Source organism: Helianthus annuus, chromosome 1 (genome assembly GCF_002127325.2).
Source record: "Helianthus annuus cultivar XRQ/B chromosome 1, HanXRQr2.0-SUNRISE, whole genome shotgun sequence".
Lineage (NCBI taxonomy): Eukaryota > Viridiplantae > Streptophyta > Magnoliopsida > Asterales > Asteraceae > Helianthus > Helianthus annuus.
The window spans coordinates 36,445,202-36,451,503 of NC_035433.2; the positions used below are offsets into that span (position 1 = coordinate 36,445,202).

The 6,302-nt window shown below is 34.0% G+C and overlaps 1 long non-coding RNA gene across 4 annotated transcripts; it reads left to right on the forward strand.

Annotated features, from left to right (window-relative positions):
• The first annotated feature begins 3,497 nt into the window (after window positions 1-3,497).
• LOC110944088 lies at window positions 3,498-6,006 on the forward strand. 4 transcript variants are annotated; one of them, XR_002594966.2, is made up of 4 exons: window positions 3,498-3,657; window positions 3,755-3,815; window positions 3,997-4,098; window positions 5,555-6,006. It is a non-coding gene; the product is annotated as an uncharacterized LOC110944088 (long non-coding RNA). The 4 variants fall into 4 exon arrangements; XR_002594969.2 differs by having other exon boundaries at window positions 5,618-6,006; XR_002594968.2 differs by having other exon boundaries at window positions 5,637-6,006.
• Window positions 6,007-6,302: the final 296 nt, after the last annotated feature.

A 6,302-nucleotide genomic window follows, 5' to 3' on the forward strand; every position in this document is an offset into this window, starting at 1 on the left:
AAAATATATCATATTTTGTCAAAGTTGAAAATATATTATTTTTGAAGTAGAGAAAAATATATATTTTCTTAAACAATTCAAAAATATATTATTTTGGTGGAAACTAAAAATATATATTTTTCTAAGTTTAATCTTAAAAATGTATTATTTTTAAGATATATATGAAAGTATACTTATTTTTGTCAAGTAAATTTATAGATATTTTTCTATAAAAATTCTCTTAAAATATATATATTTTAAGAGTACAAAGTTGGTGATTTTAAATTATACAAAAATAATATTCCAGAAAATTATACATGAATTAAGTATAAAATACTTAATAAATACTAGAAAATACGTATTCCTATACGTATAAATACATACCGGAATACACCACCAATACTTGGCAAAATACGCAAATACAAGTATACCTATACTTGGAAAATATATATGTGAGAAATACATGATAAATCAAGTTAAATATATATATATATATATATATATATATATATATATATATATATATATTTTACAATATTCCAAATAATTGGATAAAAATAGTTTAAGTTAAAATATCCTTATTTTAACTAATAATTATATAATTGGAAATTATATAATGTACATCAACTATATAACTCAAAGTATACTAAGTTCCAAAAATAAGTCTTAATAAATAAATAAGACTAAGAGTCGTTACACGACCTAAACGTCTAATAAAACATAGCACGTGTGTAGGTGATAGTACGACTCGCGGAAAGGAAACTTTGAGTTACGAGACTGCTACGCAAATCCGTGAGTTCATGTCCCCTTTTTCTTTAATTGTTTTCGGATTATAACTTTCGGGGGTGAAATACATGCTTCAAACGTTTCAAATGGTATGGTTAGCTAAGGAATGAACTGTTAGATCACGTGAATGGGTAGGCGCATACTTAAGACCATTAATCTTTGTATAAAGACTGAGGGGCATGAGTGATAGATCTATTTGGGTGTTGCGAGCCCCACCCATGTGTCCGCGAGTTGGCCGCATGTGGTGACTATGTCGTTCCAGCCGGGTGGTCCGGTACGAAATCCGCTAGGTTTGAGCCTTCCTACACCATTGCACACATATTAGTGTCTTAGCTATACATAAATGATCTGTTCATAGACGCTTTCATACCAGATTATCAAAGGAATACTCAAAAATGTTTACAAGTTTATACGAGCTCACTTACAAAACACATGAACTCGCTCACTTACAAAACACATGAACTCGCTCAACTTTTGTTGATGTTTTCAAATTACATGTATTTCAGGAAACTAGATGGATCTGGCAGCTTTGAGAAAGATTTCAAGAAGTAATTTCGATTTATGTCATCCTACTTTTGAAGGGTTTGGTTTGGATATCTTGTCTTAGATAGAATATACAAATCAAAGCCTTGGTTTAAAAGTCTTTTGTTTAAAAGTCCTTTTTATGGAACTTATTACTTTTGGATGGTTTGTAAGCTAAACATGAAGTTTGTTGGTTGAATTGAACAACTTGTGTTTGTATTAGTTTCAAAATCATATAGTTGTTTATTATAACTGAATGCAATGGTATTGATCAAGTCACACATTACACGCTTCCGCAAAAAGTCAGGGCGTGACAGTCGGTTGGGGCTAGGCCGCTAGGTACCTACCCTTAAGTGCCCCTTCCTCTCTTATAAAAAAATTAGTGTATTATGTAGGTAAAAATCTTGATCGCACCCCTTAAACATATGATAAAACCCTCCTATGGCACCCCCGGAAATAAACTATGGGTCTGCCACTAGCATTGTGGATGCTCTTATGTTTTTTTCGTTAAATGGTTTGACAAAGGGCGTAGCTTTGTGGGGGCGGAAGGGGGCGGCCGACCCCCTGAACTTTTCGCTCAGTAGTGAGAGTATGTAGTTTTTGTATAGAAATTTTTGTGTATATATGTTTTTGACCCTCCGGTTTTATAGAAATTTTTTGTATATACATTTTCGACCCCTCGGTCGGAAATCTCAAGGTTTGCCACTGGATTTGACATTACTTGTTGATTGTAGAGGCTTACCGAATCTCTACCATAACCATCATCATCCGTTTCTACAAAGGTGAACCATTAGTTATTTCATTAGGCTACAATTCTTTCGGTATAAATGAGTATACTAAAGATTGCCTTTTTCTCCATTGTTTCAAAATATAAAATGAAGTTTGCCACAGGTGATTTTGTGACACGTTAAAATTTTGAAAACCATACAAGTAAGTGAATGGGCTGCTTTGCCATAGTTGGTATGGTTAAAGTGTGGTTGATACCCTAAAGATCTCATGAATAATAATTTAATTAAATTATAAAAATAAACAAATAACGGATTAAAAATAAAAGGAATTTCACAGTGTAAAAGAAACAAATTACTTAAAACAAAAGGAATTTCACAGTGTAAAAGAAACAAATTACTTAAAACAAAAGTGCACACTGAATTAATCTGAAGTAACAATAGGGATGACAAATGTCAATAAAAAAATAAAATGACGAAAGAATTCAAAAAAGTGTAGCGATCCTCCCATACCCTTTCTCAAACGTCTCTTTAATATCAAGATCAACAAATCTACCATAATCCTCTTCTATTCTATCCTTTCCATTGCCACCATATTTTCACTCTCCTTCATATCTCACGAAACCAACTCATTCAACACCCCCACTCAACGTTCACCTAGTGACGACAATGATGAGCAAACAAAAAGCAAGTTAAAAGGATGTAATCGGATACAACAACGAGCCTTGTTTGTGCTCTTGCACGGATCCAAAATTGTTGTCGGTTTAGACGTTGTGTAATAACCTAGACTTTTATCACTTGTTGCATAACCATTCAGAATAAAAGTAAACCATCAAATCATAGCAATATTAAGAGCATCTATAATAGAGGTATTTTAGGTGTTTTTAAAGAGAGAGAAAGTGATGTGGAGGAGAGAGTGTGTAAGGTGGAGGAGAGAGAGTGTGGTAATGTATGTGAAGAAGAATGAGAAAAAATGGATGAAAGAAAGTAATGTGACTGTGATGTAGGAGAGAGGAGAGAGAAGCAGTGGCGAAGCTTGAGATTTTCGACCGGGGGGTCGGAAGTTACCGAACCTAAAATTATACCTTAAAAATTATATAACCGGGGGGTCGAAAACATATATATCTAAGAAATTCTATACGAAACGTACATACATAACACTACTGAGAGAAAAGTTCGGGGGGTCGGGCGCCCCTCCCGGCCCTTTCAAAGCTACGCCCATGAAGAGAAGATAAGTTTTTGATAGATTTTTTGTTTGTGAGAGGGCAAGAGAGAGAAAGTATTGGGCAGATGCCATGTGGCATCCCAAAAACATCTACTAAATCTATATCTATATATATTAATAAATTAGATGATTTGAGCCATGTGTCATTGGATGTTGGAGCCATTTTGCTTATGTGGCATCCTATAGTTGAGTAGAGGATGATTTTGGGAAGCCATCTCAAAATTCTAAATTCACATACAAATTCATTTTGGACGCGGGATTCGGATTTGATTTGGGTCACCCATCTCTCAAATTCGGATCGTATATATTCTCTTTCTCATACCACACCACGTATTACATCCACTTTCCTGAAACCCTAAATCCCAAAATACCGATTCTCCTTCGATTGTTCTTCGCCGGTTCATCATTCTCAATGGCCAGGTATGAGTACTTATATGATTATTTATTGTAATGTTTAATCTATTGTATCTTCTTCCATCTCGATTCACTGATTTGTTATTGTTGGAGACTGAAACAGTGGGCGCTAGGGTTACGCCGTGAACCCTTGATAACGACGGAATTGCATGAGACAATCGAAGGTAAGATCTATTTTAGCGGCAAAAACTTTTACAATCGTATTCTTCTCTTCTCAATTTCTTACTCTTATCACACCAAATCAAATCAATCTTTGGATTCTTTTACAAAATCTCTATTTCCATATATAAGATGTCATTTCTATTACAGCTTTATTCATATCACAAGATGTCATTTCCATTACAGCTTTATTCATATCACAAACCCTATAGCTTAATTTATGAGATTCATTTTTCAAAGATCGACGATCTGTGGATGCTTTTGGTTTCTGGAACGACTTTTGAAGAGGTAATTTTCTTTTAACAGTCCATTGTATTGTAGATTGTAGATTGTAGATTGTATATATAGATTTATTGTAGATCTTGAATCGATTTGTAACGTTTAGGGTTTTCCATCAGATCTGTTAACCTAATAACCTAATGTTTGACGTTTGTTTGTTAATAAAAATCTTTGATATGAGGTTGTTTGTTTAAATCGTTAAGTATAATTTGGGGATTTAAATAATTCTTAAACCCTAAACATTGATTGGGGGGGGGGGGATTTCTATAAATCCGTATGCTTCCATTTAATTTTGAAATATAATTTCATTTGGGGTGCTGAATTTCGGTAATAATTTTGAAATATTGCTTTTGGAGTCATGTATAAAAGTTCCTTGCCTTGAATTTGACAATGAAACAAGGGACACTATATATCACATGATTGGAACTTTTTGAGAAGGTAATGTTGTTTGCCTGTTTGTAGGGTATATGTTTGGTTCAAGGTTGGAACTTTCAATTACAATAAATTTTTAAAGAAAATGAAACTATGAAGAATTATTATGTAAGTTTTTGTTAAAAATCACACTCGACCACCAAAGCTTAGTAAGCTGCTAATCTTGCATATTCATCTTAGTATTGAAACTGTGTGTACGCAGATTTGCACATGTTCCTCTGTCTTTGCTAACTCTTCTAGATATAGTTCAGGTTAGACGATTTAGGTGTATCAGATAAGATACTGACACTGATATTGTTTGTGTCTGCTATCTCAGACGCAATCAATCAGTTCAAGTAAGTGTTTCTTTGATTTTCTCTACACATGTGTTGTTTTTGCATTTAGCATCTGGTCGCACATTATGCAAGGTAAAGGTAACATGACGCCTTAAAAGATAACTGATTTAAGTAAATTATTAATCCGATTTTAGATGAGGTATTGACTTTCGTGTCGTCATTCATGTGGTAAACTAAGTTTCTTCAAAAGTTGAATTCTTGAAGACATCAATATGATCCGTATTGTTCACATTAAAAAGCATGTTTCTTATTAGTTACTACATATTGGGGGGGGGGGGGGGATTCTGACCCAAAGTCTTTGATATGGGTCAATTTGGGTTATTTATAAGATACTATGGGTGGATTTGGGTAACGTAATTTAAGTCAAAGGGTTGAAATGGGTTAATTAAAAAAACAAAAAAAGGTATCTGCGAGTCGAAACGGGTTGAGAATTTTAGTGGAACGGTTCTTTTAGGGTTCTTTAGGTATCACCACGGGTTAAGTGAACATCATCATCAGCGATTGATGTCAAATTTGTTTGTGCTTTTATAAGTTAAGTTTTAAGCACATTGATATCAGTTATTAGTTGAAGTTAAAACTCTTACTCTAGGTGCATTTTATTTATATCAGTTACTAACTTGGGTTTTAAACTATTTATGATTTAAATGGCTGATTGTTTTTTTTTCTTTCTAATCTGCTCACGTAATATGATTTTTCAGTGGTGATATGATTTGCATTCTTAGATTACAAAGATAAATTCATTTCTATGTTTTTTATAAAAGCATTGTGGTCTGAGGTTAGTGTGTGGTTAGATCTCCACATGGTGAACTCATGCTTATCAGTTAATGGCGAAAATATGGGATGTACTAACACCTAAGATAAGAAGAAAGGCATTGTCTTGTGTTATTATGGCGAGGCTATGGCTGAAAAGAAATGATAAAGTATTTAGGGGTGGAAACTGCACAACAGGGAGGATGCTTCAAGACATAAAAGAAACTACATATCTGTGGTTAAGGAGCAGACCAAAAATTGAGAATATAACTTTATTGGGTTGGGTTATTGGTGGAATAAATGTAATATGTGACTGAATTCTTTTATGTACTACTCTCCCAGTATCTTGCTGGTAGGGTCCTTTGGTTTTGTTGAATAAACGGCAACACATTTGTGTGGAGGGTGGTCCGTCTTCATTAGTATGCAAGATATGTGAAGCGGAGGACGAATCTGCTGCACATGTTTTGCTGAAATGTCGGTTTGCTGGTGCAATCTGGACACACACAGGTACTCGGGTGGATGAACGGAAACATGGGTCAAAAGGAGTAATTTTTTGGTACAAGTTACAACAGATGGGGTCGGCTTGACTCACTTTTTGTTCAAAAGTTTTAGTTTTTTTAATAATAGTTAACGTATCAAGTATGATCACCAAAGTTATATTCTTAAAAAAAACTAACCCGACCCGAAACCCATTCT